The 16,269-nt window shown below is 36.1% G+C and overlaps 1 protein-coding gene across 2 annotated transcripts in view; it reads left to right on the plus strand.

Annotated features, from left to right (window-relative positions):
• TSC22D1 (TSC22 domain family member 1) overlaps positions 1-16,269 on the plus strand; it is a 143,544-nt gene that overhangs the window by 38,867 nt on the left and 88,408 nt on the right. The gene's annotated exons all lie outside the window — the stretch shown is intronic.

Genomic DNA, 16,269 nt, shown 5'->3' on the forward strand with positions numbered 1-16,269 from the left:
TATGCAAAAAGAAATGTAAGTGCATTTCTAGTCACCTCATGCCACTACAAGCTATTTATTTAAAAGTGAAACTTTTTGTATATTATTGTGAACTGATTTGTTTATTTAAACTTTTATTTTGGTGAATTTACATTTGAATTTTTTTATATTTTATGTCACAAAATGAAGTCCTATATTTTTCAGTGTTTATGAATATTAATATAAACTTTTTTCTAGAATGACTAATTGTGTAATATCTGTATTATGTGATAATTTGAAATCTAATAAATATTTTCTCCATGAAAAAAATGCACTTACTGATAATGGCTTATTTCTGTTTCAGGAGTAGAAACTGAAAACTGCAACAGCAATTTTAAATGTATTTGAATTTTAAGTGTCTTTCTCAAAGTATTTCTGAATATATATTCTACCTTTCTGTATGTTACATTTTTTTTTTTTCCCCAGAAAAAACTTTTTTTGAACTGTTAAAGTGATTCTTCGTGGGGGTCACCAGTGAATGTATGAAATAGGTGATCTGTTTTGTATGTTTTTGCATTTTCCTGATTAGCATCATCTTACCTTTGTTTCCAGAATTGGATTTTTTTAGATGCAATTTTTGTACATCAATTTTGCAAACTATTAAAATTCTCTTGAGTTGATACTGTAAATATCAAGAGTAATTTGGCCAAGTCTTTTAATGCTAGATTGATCAAACTATAACTCTTATAGAATAGCATCCAAAAACAGTTCCTTTACCCAGAAGAACATTTGAAAATAATGGCTGATTAGAGGACTATGCAATTCATAAGAACTGTTGAAGTGAAAAATGTTTTGTATTTTAGTGTTCTACTTGCACAAATAATTGTAGAAGGAGAAATCTTGACCTCATAGTCTCTTGTTTTTAAATCTTACCAAGACAGCATGGAAAGGGTAATATTTAGTTTTATTGATTCTTGTTTTTATAGCTACATAATTTTACTTAATTGAAACCACAGGAACAATTTACCCTTTCTATGCAGGATTTGCTTAGAAGCTAGAGGATTTCCTTTCAGAGTTGAAGAAAAGTTACTGAAGAAGTAGACCCCCAAAATTAAAAATAACATTAAGATGGGGTCCTAGGCAAGAAATAAAGATTGAATTAGTGACAGTTGGTGGATTAAAATGTAATAATTTGGCTCCCGAAAGAAATTATACTCTGAAAAAAATCAAATTTCTAAAAGGCAGTTATGATTTAGAAGAGCTGTTTGTATTGGGGGTGGGGGAAAGAAAGGAAGCTAACATTCTTGGCTTTATTAACCTGGTAAGTTTGGAAAAAAATGTAAAGATTCTGTGGACAAAATTTTGTTTTCAGAATTAAAGCTTTTAAAAGGTTTACAGACACAGTATATGTCAATGAAAGGCTGTATTTTATTTGAATATAAAAGAAATCTATAAGCTTTTCCTATATGTGTATGAAAGGGTAGGGTAGGCATGGAAGTTAAAATATACCCTGTATTGGAAACCTGAAAAATATTGCAAAGATAATGGTGACATGAGTTTTTAAAAAGTAATTTTTAAAACATAGACTCTTCTCTACATCATCAGTAACCTTCAAAATAAAAATATTACAGAATGTTGAATTTGGCTTACCATTGTATTTTTGAGGTGTAGGAACATAGGCTTATGGTTTAACCATCACTGACTAGATTAGTATAAAAGTTTGTTTTGATTGTTCTTTAGTAAGGAAACAGTTTTTTTTTTTTGTAGCTTCTGTTAAAAAAAAAAGTAAACATGACAAGCAGTGTGACTGCAAAATCCTGACTTTATAGGTTATTGTAAATATGTACACAGATCTTATTTTCTTTGCCATATTGAAGTAGTCTGACAAATATCAGTACTTAGATGTCCTAAGCAATTTTTTTACTTTATTTTTATCCAGGTATTTTTGTTTCCCTTTAACAATATTTCATAGTAATTTAGTCCTGACATGTGAAAGATTGTTTCAAAATTAAGCATTTAGGTATTCTGGACTGATATTTCCACTAATGTATACATCTAAGGTAATTAGATTACTGCAGTAAAAATGCTAGTGAACTTTGAAGTATTCACCGGAGTTTTCGGGAATTATGATCAAAGGGATCTTTGCTCAAGAGGTAAGGTATGGCATAGGTAGAAAAATATTCAAAATATGTTTAATACTTGAATTATAATGTAAACTACAACAGGTATCCATGGGTTTTCAGACAGATGTAGAATTAGGAAAATAATTTTTCTTAAAACCCTCAGAGGGAGGCCGAGACGGGCGGATCACAAGGTCAGGAGATCGAGACCATCCTGGCTAACACGGTGAAACCCCGTCTCTACTAAAAAATACAAAAAACTAGCCGGGCGAGGTGGCGGGCGCCTGTAGTCCCAGCTACTCGGGAGGCTGAGGCAGGAGAATGGCGTGAACCCGGGAGGCGGAGCTTGCAGTGAGCTGAGATCCGGCCACTGCACTCCAGCCCCGGCGACAGAGTGAGACTCCGTCTCAAAAAAAAAAAGAAAAAAAAACCCTCAGAGAAGAGAAATTGATAAACCACAAATTTGTTTTTGTATGTTTTTGGAGTGCATTTAGAAACATGTCCACAGACATTGTACTCTTTGTATATGTCGCCTCCAATATTCCAAGGCATTTCCTACCCCTGCTCTCTTAGTATTTATGATTCATATTTAATTTCTCAAGCTTGAGCACTATAAAAATATTGTACTTTGGTAAGTTGAGTACATATTTCATGAGATTATTGCCTGGAATATTTTTGGCAAAAGTTTTGCAGGTTTTGGCAAAGCAAAAGGAAAGTACAGTCTCGTTTTGCCTGTTTCTATTAAATAATACCTAGAACTTAGAAAACAATTGCTCAACTTAGTAACCTTTATTTTGATTTGAGAAATTAAGGAATTCTGTAAACGTTTACTCAACACTGTAACTCAGAAATCTTGTCCTGAGGATCAAGAAATAACATTGTTGCCTGGTATATAAAATAATTGACAGAAGAAAGTGATATACTATTCTCTAGGGAATAAGTAGTTTCAAAGGGTTATGTTAGAATAAACAGTATATCTAGAAACAAAGAAAAATGCAATATTGAATATGGACAAGATAGGAAAATAGGACTTTTCCCCCTAGAATTAAATTACTAGTGTAATTTACTCAATAGAGGATAACATCGAAAAATGCAATAATCCTTCATCATGTTTTTGAGTTCTTTAAAAACAACTGCTAGTGGACATTTTTGGCCTTTTTTTTTTTTTTTTTTTATTGAGACAAGGTCTCACAGTGTCACCTAGGTTGGAGTGCAGTAGCACCATTGTAGTTCACTGGAGCCTGGAACTCTTAGCCTCAAGTGATCCTGTTGCCTCAGCCTTCTCTGCTGTAGACGTGCACTGCCATGTCTGCCTTTTTTTTTTTTTTTTCCCCCCCTTGAGACGGGGTCTTATTCTGTTGCCCAGGCTAGAGTGTAGTGGCTCGATCATGGCTCCCTGCAGCCTCAACCTCCCCAGGTTCTGGTGATCCACCTACCTCAGCCTCTCAAGGTGGGTCTATATGTACACAGATCTTATTTTCCACCGTACCCAGCTAATTTTGGTATCTTTTTGCAGAGTTGGAGTTTATGTTGCCCAGGCTGAGAAGTGATCCTCCCTCCTCAGTCTCCTAAAATGTTGAGATTACAGGCATAGGCTACTGCTTCTGGTCTGGCCTTTATTAAAATAATTTGCTGTTTATTCCACCTTATCTTTGATGTAGAAAAAGTGATAATGTGAATCAACATGCCACCATTATCTTTGCTAAGTTCTTTGTGATAGAACTTAGCATTTCATAGCTGATTCCATGTACATTCAGGATACTGTTTTTGTTTGTTTTTTTGCAGACAATCTTGCTCTGTTGCCCAGGCTGGAGTACAGTGACGCAATCTCAGCTCCCTGCAACCACCACCTCCTGGGTTCAAGTGATTCTCCCACCTCAGCCTCCTGAGTACCTGGGATTACAGGCACCTGCCATCATGCTTGACTGATTTTTCTATTTTTGTAGAGACTGGGTTTCACCATGGTGGCCAGGCTGGTCTTGAACTCCTGACCTCAGGTGATCCACCCGCCTTGGCCTCCGAAAGTGCTGGCAAGGGACACTCTTTGCTAAGAAGTTGATTCAGAATTTGCTTCCATGCCTTTTTTTTTTTTAAATTTGATGCGGAGTCTTACTCTCACCTAAGCTGGAGTGCAGTGGCATGATCTCGACTCACTGCAACATCTGCCTCCTGGGTTCAAGTGGTTCTCTTGCCTCAGCCTCATGAGTAGCTGGGATTACAGGCATGGACCACCACACCCAGCTAATTTTTTGTACTTTTGGTAGAGATGAGGTTTCACCATGTTGGCCAGGCTGGTCTCCAACTCCTGACCTCAAGTGATCCATCTGCCTCAGCCTCCCAAAGTACTGGGATTACAGGCATCGGCCGTCATGCCTGGCTAATCATGCCCTCGTGAACCACCATGCCTGGCCCCCCCTCCCATACCATTTTTACTTGAAAATTACTTTAGAATTATCTAGCTTAGCACCTTTATTTTACATACAAGATAATTAGTATCCAGAAATACCACATACATTTCTAATACACTATTTTTAAACAAATTGTAGTACTCAAGCCTCTTCACTACCAGATGTACCACTTTACTACTTGGCTGCTGCTTGTTGATTCTAGTTTGGGACGACAGAGCAAGTCTGATCCCTTTCAAATGTGACAGCCTTCAAGATAGCTATTAATTTCCCATCAATCCAAGCCCAAGTCTTCTACATATTAAGTATCCCCATGTTCTTACCTCTTATTCATGTAGCATGCTTTTGAGATCCTTAAAGATTTTGTAGATGGGCTGGGTGCCGTGGCTCGCGCCTGTAATCTTAGCGCTTTGGGAGGCCGAGGCAGGCAGATCACAGGTCAGAAGATCGAGACCAAACTGGCTAACACGGTGAAACCCCGTCTCTACTAAAAATAAAAAACCCAGCCGGGCGTAGTGGCGGGCGCCTGTAGTCCCAGATACTAGGGAGGCTGAGGCAGGAGAATGGCGAGAACCCGGGAGGCGGAGCTTGCAGCCAGCTGAGATCGTGCCACTGCACTCTAGCCTGGGCGACAGAGCAAGACTTCGTCTCAGAAAAACAAACAAACAAATATTTTGTAGATCTGTGAGCGTACTGCAGTTTCTGTAAGTGTGTGACACCAAACCAGCACATTACAGATGTGCTCTGGGCTATTATAACACATGACCTTCTGTTACCTTTGGCCTGGAATACTCATAACACTTTCTCCTTAAATATTTATCCAGTAAAGTGCTTGATTTTATGCATGTTGAGATTATCCTAGGCAGAGAAATTATAGTGATATGAAAAAGTATTTTGTTTCTAAATACTTTTTTAGATTTGTATTTTGTTTCTAATACTTTTTAAGTATTAGAAAAAAGTATTTTGTTTCTAAATACTTTTTAGGTTTGTAGTCTGTGTATGCAAAGTATGTGTGTTTTGCACAGCTTATCAAAGGAATTGACTCAATGTTATAGCCACAACCTTGGGAAATCATGGAAAAGTACAGTCTCAATTTAAGTTATTTTCGGTTTACTTTCTTAATTCTGACTTTAAATTGTGTATTAAATTGTGTAAGTGTAAAATGTTATTTTTCAGGTTGTATTTACTAATTTAAAGATAACCAGGCTTGTTGGAGACACTTGTCATATGACTGGTATTGAGAAGAAAATAAACTTGAGTTTAGTAACATAATTAAAATTAGTGGAAAAGTGTGGGAAATATATCAAATGGCAGAAGATGGTGAAGAAGTAGTCCTGGAAGAATATGGCCTAAGTTCTAATTGAGGCACAGTCTTGTATTGCATATTGAAATACCGTGTAAATATTCTGCTATAGCAACATTTTAGTAGTGCTTTTAATTACCATTTAAAATATTTATCTTTCATCCCTCAAATCTTGAACTCCTGGAAGACATGAGGTGTTTTATTTATTTAATGGTTGCATGTATATCTAAGGGTATAGGTACCCCGATCTGAGAAAGACTGATTGAGAAACCTGTCTTGCCTCAGAATGAATTTGGGGGAAAATAAGAAAAGAACAAACATTTACATACCTACACAGTGTACCTTTGCTAGGTGCTTCATGTATATTTACCTAATTTAATTTAGTTAACCTGTGAGAAAGGTGATAATTTTTTCATTTTACACATAAAAATGTTGAAGCCCAGAGGTTACAATACCTGGCCAAGGACATATAATCAATAAGCAGTGAAGATGGCATTCAAAGGCAGATCTGTTGATCTATTACACCATTGATCATGCATTTGCATATTCTCAGGATAATTTCATATAGAACCTCAGGGTCTGAATTAAAGGGTTATTTTAGTATTTTTAATAGACTTTTTTAAAAAAGGGCAGTTTTACATTTGTGGAATAATTGACCAATAAGTGTAGAGAGTTCACATTTACCTCCTCCTCCCTCCTACAGTTTCCTGTTACCATCTTGTGTTAGTGTGTTACATTTGTTATAATTGATGAACCATTATTGATCAATTATTAATTAAAGTCCATAGTTTACATTGGGGTTCATGCTTTCTGTCATGCAGTTCTATGGGTTCTGTCAAATACATGTCATGTATTCACCATTAGTATCATACAGAATAGTTTGACCTAGAAATGTCCTTTGCTCCCTTATTTGTGTGATCGCTGGATCATATGGTAAGTTAATGCTTAGCTTTGCGATACAGAGACTGCCAAACTGTCTTCCAAAGTGGCTTTTCCATTTTGCATTCCCATGAGCAATGAATGTGATTTCTGTTGCTCCACGTTCTCACCAGCATTTGATATTATCATGTGATTGTAGCTACTCTAATAGGTGTGTAGTGGTATCTCATTGTTTTATTTTGCAATTCCCTAATGATATGTTGAACATCTTCTCATACACTTTCAGCTCAATCTGCTGAGTGTCTATTTACATTATTTACTCATTTTAAAAAAATTTTTTTTTTTTTGAGTTTTAAGAGTTCTTGATGTATTTTGGATACCAGCCCTTTATCAGGTATTTGGTAAATGTTTTCTCCCAATCTGTGGCTTGTCTTCTCATTCTCTTAATTCTGTCTTTTGCAGAGTAGAAATTTTAATAAAGTCTGTCTTTACTGGGTCATGATTTTGGTGGTATATCTAAAAGTTTTTAAGGCCACCTAGACTTTCCCCTGTTTTACATTCTACAGACTTTTTTTTTTTTTTTTTTTTTTTTAAGTTTTGTGGTTTACATTTAGATCTATGACTTGTTCTCAGGTTTTGTGAAAGGGGTAAGGTTTGTGTTTACATTGATTTTTGAGGGGATGAGGGACGTGTAATGTCCAGTTGTTCCAGTACCATTCGTTGAAGACTGTTCTTTCTCCATGAATTGCCTTTGCTCTCTTTTCAAAGATCAGTTGACTATATGTGGTTCTAAATCTGGACTCTTTATTCCATTCCACTGATCTTTTCTTTTGCCAGTATCATGCTGTGTTGAATACTGAAGCTTTTTAGTAAGTCTTGAAGTCTGGAGAGTGTAAATCCTCTGACTTGGTTCTTGAGTATTGTGTTGGCCATTCTGGACCTTTTGCTTTTCCATGTAGACTTTCAGATCAGTTTGCCTGTGTTCTCCATGCCAGGATTTTGACTGGGATTGCACTTAATCTAAAGATCAAGTTGGGAAGAATTGACATCTTAGCATTATTGAGTATTCCTATCTATAAACATGGAACATCTCTCCATTTTTTCAGATCTTTGATTTTTGATTAGCATTTTTTAGCTTTTTCCTTATATAGACCTTATATGAGATCCTGTTTTGTTAGATTTATACCAAAGTGTTTAATTTCTTGGTGTTAATGTAAATGGTATTTCAATTTCAAATTCCAATTGTTCATTGCTGGTGTATGGGAAAGCAATTGACTTGTATTTTAACCTTATATTCTTCAACCTTGCTATGGTTGTTAGTTACAGGAATCTTTTCCTTGATTCCTAGGGGTTTTCAACATACACAATCATATCATCTGCAAACAAGTTTTATTTGTTCCTTTTCAATCTGCATACCTTTCATTCTGTTTGCTTATTGTACTAGCTAGGACTTCCCAGTATAATGTTGAATTGGGGTGGTGAGAGGAGACATCCTTGTCTTATTCCCAATATTAGGGGAAAGCATCCATTTTCACCAACAAGAAAGACATTTCTCAACAGTAAGTGAGATGTTCACTGGAGGTTTTTTTTTTTGTTGATACTCTTATCAGGTTGAGGGAGTTTCCCTCTCTTCCGAGTTTGCTCAGAGTTTTTGTGAATGGATGTTGGATTTTTGTCATATGCTTTTTCTGCATTCATTGATAGGATCACATGATTTTTCTTTAGCCTATTGATGTAGTAGATTTTATAAATTGACTTTTGAATGTCAAACCAGCCTTGTATATATGGAAAAATCTCACTTGGTCATGGTGTAGAATTTTTTTAATACATTGTTGGATTTGATTCGTATTTTGTCAAGGATTGTTGCATCAGTGTTAATGAGAGGATGGTCTGTAATTTTCCTTTCTAGTATTGTCTTTGTCTAGTTCTGTTACAAAGGCCTCACAGAATGAGCTAGGAATTGTTTACTGTCTCTGCTTTCTAAAGAGATTATAGAGAATTGGTATCATATCATCAGATACCTAGTAGAACTCTACATGTTGGAAAGTTATTAATGATTGATTCAATTTCTTTAATAGATATGGGCCTATTCAGTTTATCTAGATATGGGCCTATTCAGTTTATCTGTTTCTTCCCGTGAGTTTTGATAGATTGTATTATTCAAGGAATTTGCCCATTTCATTTAACTTACCAAATTTGTGGAGACAGAACTGCTCATAACACTTATTATTCTTTTAATGCCCATGGGATCAGTAGTCATGGCCCCTCTTTGATTTGTGGTAGTATTTTTATTGGTTAGCCTGGCCCTAAGTTTATCAGTTTTATTTATTAAAGAACTAGATTTTGGTTTTGTTGATTTTTCTGCATTACCATGTTTTCAGTTTCATTGATTTCTGATCTAATTTTTTTTTTCTGTTTGCTTTAGATTTATATTGCTGTTCTGTCTCAGTTTTCCTAGATTATTGGTTTTTAGTCTTCTTTTATATGCATTCAGTGTTACAAATTTCCCTCTAGCATGGTTTCTGCTGCATTCCAAAAATTTTGATAAACTATTTTTATTTTTATTTAGTTTGAAACAAAAACAATTTGAGGCTTCTTTGACCCATGTTATATTTAGAAGTGTGTTTTTAAATTTCTAAGTATTTTGTGGGTTTGCAACTATCTGTAAATATTTGATACGTGTTATTGATTTTTAGTTTTATATTCTTTTACATTTGTTACGTTTTTATTGCCCGGAATGTGGTCTGTTTTGGTGAACATTTATGTGAGCTTGAGAAGAATGTGTATTTTGTTTGTTGTTGGATGAAGTAGCCTATAGATGCCAATTAGCTCCTGTTAATTGATGGTGCTGTTTAATTCAATTATGTCCTTACCGATTTTCTGCCTTCTGGATCTGTCAATTCCTGATTGAGGGGTGTTTAAGTCTTTAACTATGATAGTGGATTTGACTGGTCCTCCTTACATTTCTTTCAGTTTTTGCCTCATATTTTGATGCTCTATTGCTAGGCACATACATATTAAGAATGGTTATATCTTCTTGGAGTATTGGCCCCTTTATCATGATGAAATGCCCTTTCTTTATCTTTGATAATTTTCCTTGTTCTGAGATCTGCTTTAAAATTAATGCAGCTATTCCAACTGTTTTGATTAGTGTTAGCATAGCATATCTGTCCCTATCCTTTTACTTTTAACCTCTCTGTGTTTTTATATTTAAAGTGAGTTTCTTGTAGACAACATATAGTGTACAGTTGGGTCTTGTTTTTTTTAAATCCACTTGAAAGTCTGTGTCTTAATTGGTATATTTAAGCTGTCACATTTAAAATGGTTATTGATTTCGTTGGATTAATTATCTGGTCTAGGTTCGCAGCTTTTCCATTCATTGCTCATGTTCATTTTTTAAAAATTTTATTTTGCCTTCCACTCTTTTTCTGCCTGCTCTGTTACTAGTTGAACATTTTAAATAATTCCATTTTCTGTCTGCTCTTAGCATATCAATTATACTTTAAAAATTTTTGTTTTAGTTATTGCCCTAGAGTTGGCAGTGTACATTTACGACTAATCCACCTTCAGTTAACATTAAAACTGCTCTATGGGCAGTGCTGGTACCTTATAACATAGTATTCCCAATTATTTTTCCCATTTCTTATAAACTGCTGTTTTTTATTTTGCTTTTCCATAAACTATAATTATTCAATATATTGTTGCTGTCATTATATTGAACAAACGTATGTTAGATCAGTTAGGGATTTTTAAAATAAATGTTTTGTTTTTATCTTTTATTCTTTAATGCTTTTCCTTTCTTTGTGTAGATTTGTAACCTATATTGTCCTTCTTTCGGAAGAACTTTTAACATTTTTTTCAAGACAGGTCTAGTAGTGACAAATTCTTTATTTTTATCTGAGAAAGTCTTTTTTCTCTTACAATTTTTAAGAATTTTTCTGCATGCAATATTGTAGGTTGATAGTTTTTTTCTTTCAACACTAAATATTTCACTTCAGTCTTCTTGCTTGCATGGTTTCTGAAGAAATGTCTGATGTAATTCTTATCCTTGTTCCTCAGTAGGTAAGGTTTCTCTTAACTACCATCTGTGGCTTAAGTATTTTTTCGTTGTATTTGATTTTCTGCAGATTGAATATGACATGCCTAAGTGTAGATTTTTGGTATTTATCTTACTTCATGTTCTCCAAACTTTCTGCATCTGTGATTTGGTGTCTGTCATAAATGTTGGAAAATTTTCAGCCATTATTTCTTCGATTACCATTTTAATGATTTTTCAGCTTTATGATGGTGCAAAAGCAATATGCATTCAGTAGAAACAATACTTCTCTTGCTATGCTGGGCAGCAGCAAGCCTCAGCTTCCAGTCCGCTTGCCTTTTTGACTGACGGTCTTTTCACTCAGGATGGACTTATTGGGACTTAAGTGGAGGAGCATCTGTATTCTGTTTCTTTCTTTCTTTTCTGTCTTGGATTCCTATTATGCATACATTTTACCTTTTAAAATTGTCCTACAGTCTTAGGATATTTTATTCCTTTTTTTTTTCTTTGCTTTTCAGTTTTGGAAGTTTTTATTGACATATCTTTGAGCTCACTGATTCTTAGGCCATGTGCAGATGATCTGGTAACATGCATTCTTTTTTCTGTTGCTGTGTTTTTTATTTCTAGCATTTCTTTTGATTCTCAGAATTTTCATCTCTCTGCTTATATTACCCATCCATTCTTAACGTGTTGTCTACTTTTTCCACTAGAGCCCTTAGCATGTTAGTAAGTTATTTGCAATTGTTGGCCTTATAAAATTGCAACATATCTGCCATATCTGAATCTGATTCTGACACTTGCTTTGGATCCTCAGACTTTTATTTTTCCTAACCTTTTAGCATGTCTAATGGTGTTTTTTGTTTCTTCGTTTGTTTGTTTTTGAGGCAGGGTCTCACTCTGTTATCCAGGCTGGAGTACAGTGGTGCAGTCTCAGCTAACTGCAGCCTCCACTTCCCAGTCTCAAGTGATTCTCCAGCCTCAGCCTCCTAAGGAGCTGGGACTGCAGGCGCAAGCCACCAACACCTGGCTAATTTTCGTATTTTTATAGAGACGGGTTTTTGCCATGTTGTCCAGATTGGGTTCGAACTCCTAAGATCAAGGTGGTCTGCTCACCTTAGCCTGCCAAAATCCTGGGATTACAGGTGTGAGCCACTGAGCCTGGCTATGTTTTGTTTTGTTTTTTTGTTGGAAGCTAGATATGATGTATTAGGTAAAAGGAACTAAGATCAGTAGGCCTTGAGTATGAAGTTTCATGTTGATCTGGCTAGGGGTTAATCTGTGTTTATTTGCTGTTGATGTCAGAGGCTAAAATTTCCTATAGTGTCCTTGATTTTATCTACTTACTCTGTGGTATTTGGGTTTCCCTACAGACTCCCTTTTATTTTTACTTTTTGAGAGACAGGGTCTTGCTGTGTTACACAGGCTGCAGTGCAGTGGCACAATCATGGCTTACTGCAGCCTTCAACTCCTGGGCTCAACTGATCCTCCTGCCTCAGGCTCTTGAGAAGATGGGACCACAGGCATGCGCCTCCATGCTTGGCATATTTATCTTTTTATTTTTGTAGAGGTGGGGTCTCACCGTGTTGCCAGGCTGATCTTGAACTCTGGGCTCAAGTGATCCTCCTGCCTTGGTCTCCCAAAGTGCTGTGATTACAGGCATGAGACTCCTTTTTAAATAGAGCCTGAGCCTTACCATTCTTTCAGTTGTGATTTCCTATTTTACAGGAGATCTGTTGATTGTAGTAAGATATGTGTTGTGGGGCGGAGAGAGTAGTCTGTAGTCCTGTGATTAGGCCTCAGGTTTTTTGTGGGACAGTGCCCCTGGGCTTTCACCTTCACAAATGCTTCTCACCTTTATAACCTACTTTAGGTGAAACAAGAAAGCTAGAGAAAGAACCCTAGTTGGATATTTTCCCTACTCCACTTGGTCAGGCTTTGATATACCTGTTGTTGGTTAGCTTCTGGTAAAATAATTTTCCTTAAAGTCAGTCCTTTGTTAAGGACAACAGAATGTTCTGGGAGTATTTGAATATGGTTACTTTTTCCTGTTTTTCTTTCTCCTTCCAGAAGCACAGGGATTTTTTTCTCTTTTCTTTACCCTGACAACCTGATGGGGCTTTTGGAATTAAAAATCATGGAAGTAGCTGGGCACGGTGGCTCACGCCTGTAATCCCAGCACTTTGGGAGGCCTAGGCAGGTAGATCACTTGAAGTCAGGGATTCGAGACCAGCCTAGCCAACATGGTGAAACCTCATATCTACTAAAAAAATACAAAAATCAGCTGGGCGTTATGGCAGGTGCTATTAATACTCAGGAGGCCGAGGCAGGAGAATTGCTTGAATCTGGAAAGCGGAGGTTACAGTAAGCCGAGATCGCGCCACTGTACTCCAGCCTGGGTGACAAGAGCGAAACTCCATCTCAAACAAACAAACAAAAAATCATGCAAGCGTGGGGAGCCCCTTAAGGCTGGTTTGCTAGGAGTTTCCATCTGTCAAACTAGTCCTTATTTAGATTCTCTTAATTGATCTATTATCCTTTTTCTTCCAGTTGTTGGCTTCCGCAATAGTCGCTGCTTCTGGTAAGCTGTGATTTTCTGTATTTGTTTGTTTCTGTAGTTTTGGAGGAGGCAGCAGAATGTCCTGTGATCTCAGTTCTCTGATGGATCTAAGAGAAGCTATTGATTTCCAGTTCAGGTTTTTTTTTTTTTTTTTTCCCAATTTTGTCGACAGGAGTGGCAACTTCACTAGTTGAACTCGAAACTGGAAGTAGTATGAATTTTTCAATGTCTGAATTTGCCTTCAATTTAGTTTGAGTCCCACCACTTAAAAGTATGTTTTTCTATAAGCTTTCTAAACCATTATAGTTATTTAATTCAATTCATTTAATCTCTATTGAGGATCTACTAAGTTTCATGCATCTTTTATAATATGTGGTATTTCATGCACTGGAAATACTAAGATGCTTCTGTCCCCATAATTCTTTTTTCAAAGGCTTTTTCTCATTGTTCTCTAGAGGATGGGTCTATCTCTTGAATTTTGTTAAAGATTTGTTGCTTTTGGTATTTTCTCTTTCCTTCTATTAGCAAATTTTTTTCTCTACTAGCTCATTTTCATGAGTGTCTATGCTTTCATACATCATCTTAAGAAAAGGAAACCATCTTGAGCTTTTCCACACCCCCTAACTTCTGCAATCTGTGTTCACTTTCATTATCAAGAGTTGTCTACTTATATTGTTATAATTTCTCAAATTTAATTTACTTTTCAATCTGTTCCATTCTGGCTGTTGCTTCTGATACCACTGTGAATGCTCTGTCATCAAGGTCCTCCCTGTTGCAAAATCCTTCTCTGTGTGCTACATACTCCTACCTCCCCACCCCAGGTTCTGGCAGCCACAGATCTTACTATCTCTCTAGTTTTGCCTTTCCTGGAATGTCATAGTGTTGGAGTCATGCAGTGTGTAGCCTTTTCAGACTGGCTTTCACTTAGCAATATGAAAGTTTTTTTCTTGTCTTTTTGTGACTTGGGAGCTCATTTCTTATTATTGTATATATCTACCACAGTTTATCCATCACCTAATGGAGGAAAGCTTGGTTGCTTTCTGTTTTTGGCAGTTCTGAATAAAGCCACTGCAAACATTCCTGTGCAGGTTTTTATGTGGACTTGTTTTCAACTTATTTGGGAAAATACGTACGTGTGCAATTGCTGAGTCATGTAGTAAGGCTATGCTTAGCTCTGTAAGAGACTGTAAACTGTCTCAACGCGACTGTACTGTTTTTGCGTTTCCACCAGCAATGAATGTGAATTCGTTTGCTCCACATTCTTAGCAGCATTTGGTATTGTCAGTGATTGTAGCCTGTCTAATAAGGGTGTTGTAGTATCCATTGTTTTTTTGTAGTTTTTAGTAGACACGGGGTTTCACCGGTTAGCCAGGATGGTCTCGATCTCCTGACCTTGTGATCCGCCCGTCTCAGCCTCCCAAAGTGCTGGGATTACAGGCTTGAGCCACCGAGCCCGGCAGTATCCATTGTTTTAATTAGCATTTCTCTAGGGATATAGGGTGTTGAGTTCCACTTCATGTTTTTTTGTTTTTTCTCTCTATTATCTTTGGTGATATGTCTGCTCAGATTTTTTGCCCTTTTTTAAGATTTGTTTTTTTAATTGTGTGTTAAGAGTTCTTGGTATATTTTAGATACCAGTTCTTTATCAGACAATGTGTTTGACAAATATTTTCTCCTAGTCTGTGGCTTGTCTTTTCATTTTTTTTTAACAGTGTTTTACAGAGAAGAAAAATTTTCAATTTTAATGAAGTCTACCTTATCAATTTTTTCTTTATGGGTCATAATTTTGGTGCTGTGTTTACAAATTTATTGCCAAACAAGATTTTCTTCCACATTATCTACAAGTTTTACAGTTTTGAATTGTATGTATAGGCCTGTGATACATTTTGAGTTAACTTTTGTGAAAGATATAAGGTCAGTGTTGGATAGATTCTTTTTCCTTTTGCATATGGATGTCCAGCACCATTTATTGAGAAGACTCTTCCTTCTCCACTGAATTGTCTTTGCACTTTTGCCAAAGATCAGATTTACCTCTTAAATCTTTGTCAAACCTGTCCACTTCTCACCATCTCCATTTTCAATCTCTTCAAGCCACCATCCTCTCTTGCCTAATTATTGCAATAGTCCTTACTGGTCTTGTTTTATCTCTTGATCTCTGTTTTATTCACAGAATATGATTTGTGATTTTTAAGGCATAAATAAAATGCCTTTTCTGTTTAATATCTAATTGCTTTCCTTTATGCAAACAACAACATCCAAATTCTTTATCATGGCCTGTGAGACCCTAAATGATTAGGCCCTACGTTTTCCTCCAACTTTACCCTCATTCTTGCTCTCCAGCCACCTTTGGCTCATTTAGTCTCTGAATGTGTTACTTTCTCCTACCTTAGGGGATTCCTAATGACTGGAATGCTCCTTTTAAATCTCAGCTTAAATGTTTCCTCTTCAGGGATGCCTTCTCTAGTCATTATATCTAAACATTTAGTTCTGTTCCTTGACTTTTACTCTCTAACATTACATCGATTCTTTCCTACTATTTTGCCCAATTTAAAAGCATATATTGTTAGTCTATTTATTATCTGACTTCCTGAGACCAGAGATTATGGCTGTCTTGTTTGCTATTGTTTTTTAGCAGCTGCTACACAGTAGGCACCAAACAAATATTTTAATGAAGAAGACAGGCAGCCTTTGAGATGCCCAAATTTAGTGAGGAAGACCCATATGTAAGAAGGTAAATTATAGTGCCATCTTAGTGCTGTTAGAAAGTTGTAGTTTTGGAAAACAAGTCATGAAAGGTAAAGAAAAATCTTTTGGATTCTTCCTCAAGTGTGTGAACTTTATAGCTGTCAGTTTATGAAGTCTTATTGCCTGGATTTCTTAGCTAAAAGTAAGTTTGTATTTTTTATTATTTGATAATGTGGGGTTAGTGTTCTAGAAGTCCCATTCTTCGGTTCTCAATTGTCCTAAGAAACCATCAATCTGTATTGACAATATGGGTGCTCAGCTTTTGT

This window comes from Rhinopithecus roxellana, chromosome 18 (genome assembly GCF_007565055.1).
Source record: "Rhinopithecus roxellana isolate Shanxi Qingling chromosome 18, ASM756505v1, whole genome shotgun sequence".
NCBI classification, from domain to species: domain Eukaryota; kingdom Metazoa; phylum Chordata; class Mammalia; order Primates; family Cercopithecidae; genus Rhinopithecus; species Rhinopithecus roxellana.